This window comes from Cornus florida, unplaced genomic scaffold (genome assembly GCF_030987335.1).
Source record: "Cornus florida cultivar Cherokee Brave unplaced genomic scaffold, ASM3098733v1 CherokeeBrave_3.0.0_Hap2_Chr01, whole genome shotgun sequence".
NCBI classification, from domain to species: domain Eukaryota; kingdom Viridiplantae; phylum Streptophyta; class Magnoliopsida; order Cornales; family Cornaceae; genus Cornus; species Cornus florida.
Window position 1 is genome coordinate 102,855,265 of NW_026775571.1, and position 14,185 is coordinate 102,869,449.

Below are 14,185 nucleotides of genomic sequence, written 5' to 3' on the forward strand. Positions count from 1 at the left end.
AAATTTAACCCTATGTAAAATTCCAAATAACTTATTTTTCTCTTGAAATATATATTTATATATATATATATACACACACAATATATATATATATATATATATATGTATATATATAATTTTTTTTTTCTTTTTTGAAGGCTACCTGTTCCGTTGTTAAAGTGATTTATAGTTATAAATAAGAATAAAAATGAGATATTTTTGCTACCTTCTCTCTCTTTCATTTTAATTTTTTTTTCCTTTTCTTTTTTCTATCTCTTTCAACTTCTATCATGTAGTCAAGGAAATTAAAAGAAAAAAAACTTCTAGCATGTAGATTGGGTTGGGTTAAATTTGTATACCCAGATTTTCAATATGCCAATTAATCGTTGCTGTATCATTGGCAATTTCACTCCATCACTTTAATTATGTTTTTTTTTTGTCCACTTCTTTGTACATTCCAATTTAACTCTTTGCTATTCATATAATTTATTAAGGATATAATTGTCAAGTTAAATTATGTTAATAGTTAAAAGAGCTTCAAAAAATTTATCCACCAAACAACTTTTCTGTTTTAAATTTCTTTCATCAAAATGAATTCTTTAAAATCGATTCAGTGGAAGGAATTTTAGAAACTTAAAGCTCCCCCAAACAGGGCCATAGAGACTTGTAGAGAGAGATATATGGAGAGAGATTGGGGCACAAAAGTGTACGACAACTATTGACCAATGATCGGATCTCGAAAGTATACAACAATGAAATGGAAAGCTCACATGGACAATAATTAATATTATATATTTATAACTTACTTTACTAATTTAACATTCCGTATAATGCTATGTATATCATATATATATATATATATATATATATATATATATATATATATATATATACATTTGTAACTTTATATTTAGACTTGGATATATTTTGATTTAGTTCACCCATTAAGAAATCCTGGATCTTGGATATATTTTGATTTAGTTCACCCATTAAGAAATCCTGGATCTGGCTTGCATGAGGCCCACAATGATGATACATTATCTAAATTATAAACGAACAATGAAGACCGGCACTATAGCTTTTCATATTCTAACTCCAAAACTTTATATGTGACTTTGAATTTTATTTGAGAAAAAGTTGTTGCACTAAGCAGTAGGGCTGGAACTCGGGTTGGTTGAACGGGCTTGGCACTCATCTCGGGCTAGGTTCATATAGAAAATCTTCAATTCAAGTCCAGCTCGAGCCCGCACTAAGCCCACTTTAGAAGAATTTGTGTGTAAAAAATAAAACTATTAATGCTGCACCATGACTTGAACTTAAAACCTTAAACATAAATCACAAAACACTACCAAATTAGGTACTACAATCTTGTGATTTAAGTATAATTATAAATATATATAATATTTTTGGGCTCGGGTTGGGCTTCAGACTTCATTCATATCAACCCAAGCTAAGCCCCGAATTGAATTCGGGCTCAAAATATAAAGTCCAGACCCAAATCAAAATTAAAAAAACATTGCTCAAGTCCACGAAATTTCGGGTTGGGCTCGCCTGAGCAATGCTAGGCATATTTTGATTACAGAGCAATTAAAACTACGAGTGCGTATCTTGATTACAGAGCAATTAGCCTTTAATAGAAATTGGGATGTTGAAACAATAATAAGAAAGAGAACATTTAAGTTAAACAAACCTAATTATGACCTTTACTCGTGCCGTCTGCCGTCTTAAGGCAATTTTCTAAAGTCTAATGGTCGACACGGCTAAAAACAAAACTAAAAATGAAAAGAATAAATTTTTTTTTTTTTTTTGGTGATCGATGCATGTATTATATATATATAATACAAGAGATTTAGAGAAAAAGGCACTAATGTCAATCTCATCATGTTTAATAAAAATGATTCAAAATTTTTTTTTTTCTTTTTTGTTAAACATTTTTATAAAATGACATTTACAATAAAAATATATAAAATTATTTACCAAGATCGACTAAAATAACAAGAACACAACAGCAACAAGAACAAGAGGTGTGAGCCTCCCTCTAGCTTTGAGTTTCTTCAAACTTTATGCGGATGGAAAAACACAACGCCAGTCTCTAGTAGCAAGAACCAGAATGTCAACACAATTATTTTAATTTTCTTCATACAATGAACAAAAAAGTAGTGCTGCCATTCTAGTCCTTGCTCCTGATTTTACCTTATAAACATATCTTATACTCTCAAATGCGACAAACATGTCTTTAATTTTACACTAGTAAGAAATAAACCCTAGCACGAGGAAATCTAACGTGATAAGAAAATTCAACGAAAGATATATGTTTTTATTTAGTTTTATGTAGGGTCATAGTCTCAGGTAAATCTCATATTATTATATCATTTCATACTAATTCTACCACATTAACTTTGACATTCATCTTCTTTTAATATTATTCTCAATGTAAACTATATTTAAACCATTTAAATTAATTTTCTCTCATTTTATGTTGGATTGTGCTCTTCCAACCATAAATAAAATATTTCTTGTTTTATCCTTTATAGTTGCTTACCACACACATTCATCTTAACGTTCCTAATGATAGAATTAACACAAACTGTCAAAATATGCTGAATCAATTATAAGAAAAAAATTCGTACATGTTTATGTCAAAATTGGTTACGAGAGGCATTAGATCACCCAGAATTACCATGGCATTAGATCACCCAGAATTACCTTTTGTTTGATCAAGTACAAATAAAGCATGATTTGCCGGGGGTATTCGAGTCGAATCCATTACACCACCATCATATTGCGAACCATGAAATAAAGGCAATAATTAGTAAGTAATTTTACTATTACAGCATATGTATTAACAAATATTATTTTCAATGATAAAAACGTCGCCAAACAGTGGCGAAATGCTCTCGAAACCAATTCACTTGGGTGAGATAGAGGAGGCCAAACAAAGAAAAGCACCCACTTTGTTTGGTTAAGGACTCCACAAGAGTAGTGATCATATGGTTGAATAGAATAGAAAAGGAAGAGTAAGAAAATGGGTGATAATTTAAGTGGAAGCATGTAAAAAAGAAAAGATTTCTCCCCTTCTCACACTTATTCAATCATATTCAATAAAAATGGTGTTAGTAAAAATATATGCTTCATGTGACATTTAAGATATAACAACTCTTATACTAATATGCTATGAGATAATTAACAATATGCTAAGCAATGATTAATTAAATATGCAAATATATATTTAATTAAATATGAAAAATAAAGTAATAAATTAATAAATAATAAATAAAGAACCTGGACCGAGGCTAGTATTGAATACTATGTCCTTAAGACAGATTCGCCCCGCCATGGTTCTAACGGACTCAGTGGCGTCTATCTCCCAGGATACAACGGTCTACATCCACCAGTAGCCGCACTACAAACTCGTGGATACGGCGAACTTCCTCCGTGTAATACTCTCTCTGACTCAAAAATGCATCTATACTATAAAAATGCTGAATTGGATGCAATCCGAATCAAATGGTTCGGACCAATCTTAATATGGCTTGATGAAATTGGATCAGGGTCGAAGTGGTTCGGACCACTTAACCTATGGTTTGAACCCACTTGGGTTGGGTTCAAGTCTAGAGAGGGAGATAGAAGAAAATGAAAAATGAACCACTTGCAAATGATCTAAAGAGGGGTATTTATAGAAACAGAAATGCCTTTTCGGATTGGGTGTATCTCTTCATTATTGGACACAACCATTGCAATAGGTTGTAATGGTTCACATGGTGCCTGTTCACCACTAGACACATTTATTCCAATAGGTTGCAATGGTTCACATGGTGTCTGTTTATCAATAGACACATCCATTCCAATAGGTTGCAATGTGCCTTTTCGAGTGGGTGCAACCATGGGTTATGATGGTTCGGAAAAAGGTGTAATCCTTTGAAAAAACTAAAAAGTGGTTTTTTTAATTTAAAAGGTGTAACCCTTTAGAAAAACTAAAATATGGTTTTTTTAATTTAAAAGGTGTAACCTTTTAGAAAAACTAAAAAGTAGTTTTTTAATTCAAAAAACCAACCACCCAAAAAACTCACCCATTTGTGAAACCCATTTAAATAAGCCCAGCCCAAAATTAGGCCCAATCCAAAATTCCAAAAAAGAATAATCTGGACTTTACAATTAGGCTCAAGCTCAAGCCCAAATCCTAAACTCAGCTTATTTAAATTTCAATTTGTTTCAACATTTTTTTTCATGTGAGACAAACACTTCCCACATTTTACATACCCATTTAGGCTTATCAAAACACCATACTTTGGAGCTAATTTCTCATTCATCCGGAAACGAATTTGAGAAAGTAAATATACCATGTTCATCTCCTTGTAGAAAGAAACGCGCTCGTCTATAGATCCGTAAAAAATTATTAGCGGAATCTATCCCAAATCTCATCCAAAGTTTATGTTTTTAATGCCTCGTTTTCAACAATCCCTCACATGAATGAAAATTTGCATAAAATGTAAAAGATGATCATGCAGACACTAGAGAGAGTATAGTCGAAAATTTATTGCATCAGGATAGGTAGCTTTTGGCTTTGAACCTTCCCTAGTGTATTGCTATCGGATTTACTAGCTAACCAGTGAACGCGATGTCTTGAACTGTTCAGCCGTCTGTGTAAACCAAGACAATAACAAACACACGGTACCTTTCCTCATAAAGTTGGTTCTCATTGTTGTGTTCATTTTGGCCCTGAACAACTCCTGGTATTCATGAGTGCTCTAGAAAACTTAGCCTTTATAGTTCTCATAAAGCGGCCCCACTTCACACTCATATAGGTGACTTCTTATTAAGAGTATCCTACCATACCCCACTTGAATTTTCAAGGTATAAGAGTCATTAAAAGCGTAGCTTATCCTAATCATCGCTGTAGGTAGCACTGTCTCATCATAGAAATGGATAGAAGATTTATATCTTCCCAGTGCTTCTGGTGAGTCACTCAGAATTTCTGTTGTCCCTTTGAACCTAGATCTTGGGATCTCCAGTCAACTAGGTTGGGTTTCCATTAAGGTGACTCGTTAGCTTTCGACTTTTAATCCCATTCCCCTCGATGAACTGTATAATTGCTCTCTAATACAACCTTCAATTTTATATGTGGCCACAAGGTTGCGTTTAGAAATATTACACTCTGTAGAGATTTCTCCAGGTGAGAGCAACTGTATACTTTGTGCCCTAAAATTACTTATTGTTAGCAATATCATTTTCTTTAGTGGCACAGGTGTAGACTTACTTTGAATTGTCCTCTAGGTAAAATCTATTGACTTCCCTATTTGATTTATTCAAAGTTTCTAACTTTGAGTTATATTAAGAATATAGAACTACACCTTTAATATAAAAGACATATCCACTATTGGATTTGAAGTCTTTAATATCCCATATCCAGATTGCATCACTGTTACACCTCCAATTTAGTTAGATACCTCGATCTATGCAATATTGATTTAGGGTGTATCTCAACTACCCAATTTATTATTTTTCAGTGATCCGATCCTGGATTGAAAACGTGCAATTAAACACAGTTATTAAGATGCCTTGTAATCTTAACCAATAATATACTTTGACTAGTATTTATATTTGAGATTTACATCTACAAAAGTTAGCTAGGCTTTTGTTATTATAACTAGTATTATCTCAATCTCACTCTATTGAGAATATACTATATTATCAGATGTTAAATCTTTCATATCAAATATACCAATCAGTATATCATTTATATTTTAAGGCATACAATGACTTACGCATCACATTTATGTTATTGTCTCGATAGTAGCTTTAATCCATTCAAGGACTTATAAGCTTGTACACTTGACTTTTCAACTGGAACAAATAACTCAGCACTTCAACTGAAAAAAGAACTCTTCTAGTTGTTCCATAATATTTTCCTCGTAGGAAATAATATGCACTATTGTTATAATAATATAAATGATTTTTGGTTCTATCCTAAAGCTTTTAGGACTTGGAACACCCCACATTTATAAGTATTTCTATAACAAATTTCATCTATGGATAATATCTCCCCACAACTTTGGGATAATCCTGAAATTTTATCTCTAATGTATTTATTATGATTTTTCAACTATGAAAGTACCATATATTAAATACTTCATCTCATCTACCTTTTCAAGGTTCCATATTTGCTTCTCAACAAGTATATATAACAGTCTCTAGTGCATATGTACTCACTTTATCTTTAGCATATTCTTATAATGATTCACTGACATTACCGTGAATTAATGCTAAAGATATTAATTACAATGGGCTCTAATTAATATTTGCTTTTACATCTTTTATATTTATAAATTGAGTTATTCATGTTTAGGTTCATGTTAAGTCAGTCATATTAACATGTTATAACCTTTCATGTGTTGCACATCACATAACTCAATCATTTAAGCAAATAATTATCTTATTATTTAAGCTTTGGATATAATCACCACAGAGTGAGCACTCACTTCTCAGCTATCATTACTAGTTAAAAGTGAATTCTTAACTATCATTACTAGCTTAGATTAAGTACACTCTTCTCATATCTCACTACTAGGTTATGATGAGCACCCACTTTTCAGCTATTACCGTTAGCTTGAAGTTAAGTTTGTTTAGCTATCAATTCTAGTAGTTCATAACTTTAGTACACACTTATCTAAGTAGTCTACCTTGGTAGTAGAGTAATTTGTTTTGAAGAATATTCTTCAAAAACTACTACTTTACAAGTAGTATTATTCCCTCCTACATGAGCAGATATGATGAATAGCTCAAATAGCTTATGGCTAAAATAGCTACTCATCACCCTCGTATTTTTTACTAACAAGTTGAGAGCTAGAACCAACTAACAGATTTTCCATCTTCCTCTTAGGTTCTGTGCACCTCATTAATCATTTTAGCTTATAGCTAAGCTACCTTGTTTGTAACTCAATAACATTTTAGCTTTTAGCTAAATTGTATATTAGAGCTAACTAGTTTGATTTAGCTTGTCTCAGTGTACTAGCTTAGTGTATCCATAACATTTTCCATTAAACTCTTTAGAGTTATCGAAAAATCTTTTCTTATTTAGCCCATTCACAGCTATACGTGTCTTAGACACTAGTATAGATCTTTTTCCCTTGACTATTGGAAGAATTGACACACTTAGACTAATCAATTTTTGTCTGTTGTATTAAATACACAAACCAGTCATGAACTCATACAAAATTAATAATATCACACATTAAATAAGCTATATTGTAAAATTAAATTACTACGTACACTAAGTAATTCAATTACATATCTCAATATTATAATCTCAAATAATAAACTTTTGTAAAAATAATATTGAATTTTCATAACAATATAGTTTCATATTATATCACATGATTAATTATATCACATAATTAATTTAAGAAAAAGGATTTGTGACTCATTCTCCAATAAACATACTAGAAAATTGTGATAACTCCGAATTTCCGAATGCGGGTTGGCCAGGCCCACGCCCGAATACCCGAGAATATCAAAACAAATTGATAATAAACGAACACAGAGTACAAAAGAATAAAGAAGAATAAATAAAATGCTGACAAGAAACTAAAATGATAATCTAATAATAAACCTCATAATATATTTCCATTAATTAATAAATTCTTCTGATACAACTGATCCTCCAAAATACAACTCGGGAATCCATACTGTGTGGACCCCTAGAAAATCCAAACTAAACAAATGACAGTAATCTAAAACAGGAAACTGAATCATAAAGGAACTCCTATGTAGCATTGGAAGAATGAAGTAGACTGATCCCCGCTCAGCACGAACAACTTCTACTCGTGACGAACACCTGAAAAATAATGGCGGGTCAGGCCCACAAACAAGTTCTACTCTACTACAGTCCAAGCAGAGATCCGATACACGTATACATCCTAGTCAATCCAACAGTAACTAGTAGTCCGTATATATATATATACACACTAAAGGAACCTCACTAGACTATAGGGTTGTCTCAACCTGAATAGTAGGCAACATGCAAAACGCACATATAGTGGGCATGAGTACCTAGACCTACCAGGGTACACAACTACATTATATCTAGCTACACATCCTTGGCGATATACGCACCCTAACCATTGATCCTAAGACTCGAGCTCATATCATGGCACCATACTTATATATATATAATCTAGTAACCATCCTATCCAGTATAAATTAATCCTCCATAAGTCATTCAACTTGTTCAGCTGACCTGACTTGAATATAAGTAGGACTTAACATTTTAGTTAATCCATTCCCTTATATAATAAATTAATCCTCCATAAGTCATTCAACTTGTTCAGCTGACCTGACTTAAATATAAGTAGGACTTAACATTTTAGTTAATCCATTCCCTTATATAAAATAGGTAGGACTTAACTGATAAGTTAATCCATCCCTAGAATGCCACCGTCCCATATCGGTGCATTAAACCACACAATCCAACAATTGATGTAACAATTAAGGAAATATATCAAACATTTCATAAATAACTATGATAAATATGATATCAAGTTATCACATAATAGGAATGACTTATTATTTCTTTAAACTTCCTATATCATATGTCCTACACAAACTGAATCTCATACATGATGATATTTTATTATACCGTTAAATAAAGATTCTCTATATCCAATTCATCCTACACATTTAATCTCAATTGCTAAAATATTTTAAAAGATTAAATCTATTCGTTTTTTTAAAACATTCAAATAGCAAGCATCATTATGATTGAGTTTATTTAAATTTATTAAAACCCAAACCTAGTCCCTATTTAATGTTCAGGAATCCTAGGCATGTTTCTACGTTCCATCATTCTACAGATATGAAAAATACATAATTTAAACATGTAAAAATTCACATAAGAAATCAAATCAAAATCATGCATTTTATCAATTCATAACACAAGAATAGATATGAACCAATTTCATAAAACCTATATTCTAACCCAATTAAACATGCATAATTATTTAATTTTATGTGTTTAATAAATTCTGGAATTTCCTAGGCATGTACAGAAACACGAATCAAAGGGAAAGAGATAGAAGAAGAACTTGCCTTAAACTTTCGGATCGAAAGTTAAACTTCTTCTTCCTTAATCTTCTCTCTACAGGATTTTTCTCCTCATTCATTTTTTTTCCTTTTTCCCTCTCTAACACTATCTCTCTAGAATATATCACGTGAATATTTCTAACCCCCTTTTACAACCTATAGCTATATATTTATAGGCTAAATAAAATAACCCTAACCTTTTTCCCAATCCAAGTCAACTAAAAATAAATAAATAAAAATATTAAAAAGGTAAGCAAAATATGTTACGTATATAATTTATGTATATCTTTATTAAATAAATAAATTATACACATTCCATTATATATTAATGGATTATCCAATAATATTTAAGTTACCATAATATTATAAAGTAACTTAAAACATAACACTTATCAAATCTATATATATTTTTATTATTTAAATAAACATATACATCAGATTAAATATTACTACCCAAGTTACCATAAAAGTAATTAATAAATTACTTTCCCTTATCTATATATATATATATATATATATATATATATATATATTAAAAAAAGTAAGTAAAATATGTTATGTATATGTTTATTAAATAAATAAATTATACACATTCCATTATTTATTAATGGATTATCAAATAATACTTAAGTTACCATAATATTATAAAGTAACTTAAAACATAACACGTATCAAATCTATGTATATTTTTATTATTTAAATATAAAACATATACATCAGATTAAATATTACTACCCAAGTTACCATAAAAGTAATTAATAAATTATTTTCCTTTTTATATATGTATATAATATATATCTATATATATACATACACTATCCATGGGTAATAATCCATACACATCCAACCTTCTATCCAAGTAATCCATGGGACCCAATTGGTTGGCCCATTACTACTAACCATAACCATAAAAGAAAAATAAAATAAAATAATAAAAGAAAAGAAAAGAAAATATTTAATTTACAATTAATCAAAATACCATTTAAGCACATAATCTAATTAAACAATTAACACATAGACAAATACAAATAATACATAGATACATAATTAAATAATCAAGTAATACCTAATTCAATTAAACACATAAGCAATTAGTCAAATAATTAATTAAATAATTAAAAATACAATTAAAACAAATAAATAAATACCGAGACTATCCTTTTAAAATTAGGGGTATTACATTCTTCCCCCCTAACAAAAGGAATTCCGTCATCGGAATTCGCCCTTATTTTCTTCCATTATGCTTGGAAACTGTGAGCAAAAAGTATCATCCTATCCCCAAGTATACTCAACCTCATTATAAGGGCTCCACTTAACTTCAATATACCAAGTGGTATACAGGGTTCCTATATTTTAAGAAACACAATAATCATACGATGCGTAGGTTGTATCAAATAACAACGTAATCCTCCTATGTCGACAAGTGAATGATCTACATACCTTCAAGTGCCATAGAATATACGCACAAACTCCTATGCACCCAGCGCTAATAATTTGGTAATGTTAATTCAAAGGCGATTGCCTCAATTGCGAAACACAATCCTTTAAAAGTCAATGTAATAAGTAAAATTGACCTTTCTCCAAAAATCGCCTTTCTTCCTACATGGAAAACAGAACGAGCAAACTACTTCCTGATAGAAAAACTCCAGTATACGAGTTCAACTATTTACAACATCCCACTGTCGCCTCCCAACCGCGCGCAGTTCAATACAAAGGGAAGTATCTCTTTCTGACATATTTTTAAATGAAGTCAAGGTCTAATTGTACAACCCTTACTTCCATTTCCAACCAACAAATGAGAGGTATGCATTGTGAAAGATACAAAATCTCCAAAGTTGTCACACTAACCTCCTTATGCCAACAATATCACAGACAAAATTCCGACAAGTGAAGTAAACACTTCCAACTGTCCATGAAAGTCTAGGATATACGCCTCAAACATATCCTTTATGGTTTAATTTAATCTCTCGATTAATTCCTCCGTCTATAGTTATGAAGTAGAGCTGCTGCTCCAAAATCTTCATAAAGTTCCTTCGAAATAGCACTTTGCATCCGCTAATATAGACATCCACATGTTATAATGCCACTATCACTGAACTATAGAACTACTATGAAGTTCTAAAATTAGCATCACTCAAATTTATGTCCTCAAGCGATCTTTCTCACTCCACCACTTGGATTCCATATGGAAAATTGAAATTCCAAATCAATGTCGATCCTTCCCACCGACCGTCACTCCTGTTTAGTTCAACTTCCATATTTGTTATAGGAAGTGGCTAAAGATTTCTACAATATCAGATGATCAACTTTCCACCTTTGTAGCAGGTTTTACACTTAAGGCAATTATATATGCATCCTTATCCGTATCTGTTCACCAAAATCGACATTTGATGTCATGATGTACCTTTTAACCGTCTGAGCACACCGAGAAAAATTATAAATTTTCCAGCTCATTCGCCCGACCGTCATATCATTATTTACAGAAACTACGAAATCCTCCTCGAGTACCTTAAACTCCATCTGAGTAAGGTAACACCGTTTCCAAGGTCAGCTCCAATATTCAAAGTTGACCTTCTTAACTACCGTAGTAATAACAAGTGTTATTATTACACCTGCTATAAATGCATTTAATAACTCAACAACTAACCGAAAGATTTAAATATTCTATCATTTGTTGAGAGCATCCATTTACATCATTGCTTCCACCAGACGGAACTTGATATAAAGTGTGAATCACCATTGTAATCCATCTAAACCGTCTCGTGATCCATTCTATTCATATAAACTAAAGTCCTACCAGTTCGAAATAGACAAGAATCAAGTTGACCTAATGTATCAGTCAACCAATATCCCATCCAGAATCCTGGCCCTTGTGTAAAATCAGAAATCCAGCAACTAAATTTGTAAAATGCTCTCTCATTTCCACTTTAGTATAGGAAATGGTTGCAAAGGATCTAGTGATCTTTAATGGTCCATCTCTATTATCTAATAAATATTAGAAGAACTAAAAGTTGTGAAACTCAGTCCGTGCATCCTCCATCCAATTTGTCTATAGAAAGTACCGTTAGTCTGGTACCACCAGCTTTCGTCTGTACCCAACGTTTAAATTGAAGCATCTTCAAAAGCGAATTCTGTAACTAAATCTATCCACCAATGATCCGTGATAAACTTACCGATATTGAAAATCAATCGGTAATTCCATTTATCTATAGTCAACTATGACTTAACTCAACAAAAGTCAACAAACTACGACCTTTCCATACATACCATGCACCTCATCTTTATATAAGTATTAGGTCTCACCATCTTGTCTTTGACACACCCTACTTCTTTAAGACAAATTAATGACAATCCGACTTCTTTGTCTAACTTCAAAAGAATATGAAATCTTTCCATCCTCTACATAAGTCATCAATTTCATTGCAACAGCTAATTGTTGCAAATTGTGACAAAAAAAATATTTCCATATTATTTATGGAAATGAAGAGACTTAGTTTCCTCCTCCATGTGCAACACCGGCAAATTCCTCTAATGACACACCCTCTTGAATAAATTCTTGATTAAGAATTTACTGATGAATATTTATTCAGTCTCCTATCCTCACTCGGTGTCATTCCAATAAGTACTTAATCCCATACTAAATCCTCCTTCTGACTTGATAACAACTTCTGAAATTTTCAATAAGATGTTCAGCAAATCCAGCACCTCTGATATATCATCATGGCGTTACAATGATCTTTATTTACCACTACCTCACGCATACCAAAACATTAACAACCACCAATATCATGGCGTTGTAATATGATACGAATCCATACCTAACGTAAAGTATATCAAACTAATCGTTCTAGATTGTTTGACTCGTAGTGATGATTTAATTATCTCATCCCAAAACACACCATAATGACACATGTCCAGGTCCAATAGATTGACTAGATTTATGTGTATCTACCAAATCATACGACCGTACGCTCACAAATCTAGCGTAAATAGCGCTATTACTCCATGTTATTAAAAACAATAGTTGGCAGATCACATACTTGTGTTCCCAATTAAACCATATACCATTAACCGAAATAATCAACGAAAATAAAACACGTATGACAAACACACTAGCACAAAATATACTCCTACTTAGGACATCGTTCTTTCTAGAAAAGAAAGTCTCATTTGAAATCAACAGTACCAAATTGTTTCACAATTTCCTTTTAAAGTTTCGTAGGTAATCATCCAACCTCGAAACATATCTTTTAAACAGAGTTTAAAAGCAACATATGTTTGCCTAAGCAAATACTAAGGGCTTAACCCTCATCCTCCCTACACGTTGCATGTAAACTATCTAACTTGGCTTTATAAAGTGAATTAGAACGTCACAACATAATACCACATAATACCAATGCCCTCTTATATATGATTTAAAAATTATGTATTTCATTCTGATAAAAACACATCCGATCTCCAAACTCCTGAACAATACTTCTTATATACCTCTTTTAGAGATGATAAGAAAGCTTAATTATTTGTAAATTGATCAACCCCAATTCTACTAATAACATTCGCTATACTACTAGCAATTCAGATCACCTCACGCGATCATCCATCTTCAAGATTTAGTACCCTCTCTATTGGATGCACATAAATCTCTTCCATTAGGATTCTCTTCGGCTCCTACTCCTCGCTTGTCTCTTTTTTGAGATCAACTGACGTCATGTTGGCCCTGATATGTGGTGACCTATCACGTACACCTAAATCCTTCCTTGGCTTATACTTTTAAAGTAATGCCAAACGAACCTAAACCATCGATCCCTAACTCTGCCTTCTGGCAACGAAATCGATAATGTACTCCTTTGGGTCTTTATCGCTTTCGCCTTGAACCCATCATTTTCCTAGTGCCAACCATTCTATGACTATAGAATATAATTGACATCAGCTCCTCTTAACAAACCGTAAATAGAGTACAACGAATCCTAATACGGGCTCTAAGTTTTAAGAGACGCAACGCGGAAGTCACATAACGAAAGAAACTCCTAAGGACACATGAACCTGGAGTGCTCTGATACCAACTGTGATACCTCCGAATTTCCGAATGCGGGTTGGCCAGGCCCACGCCCGAATACCCGAGAATATC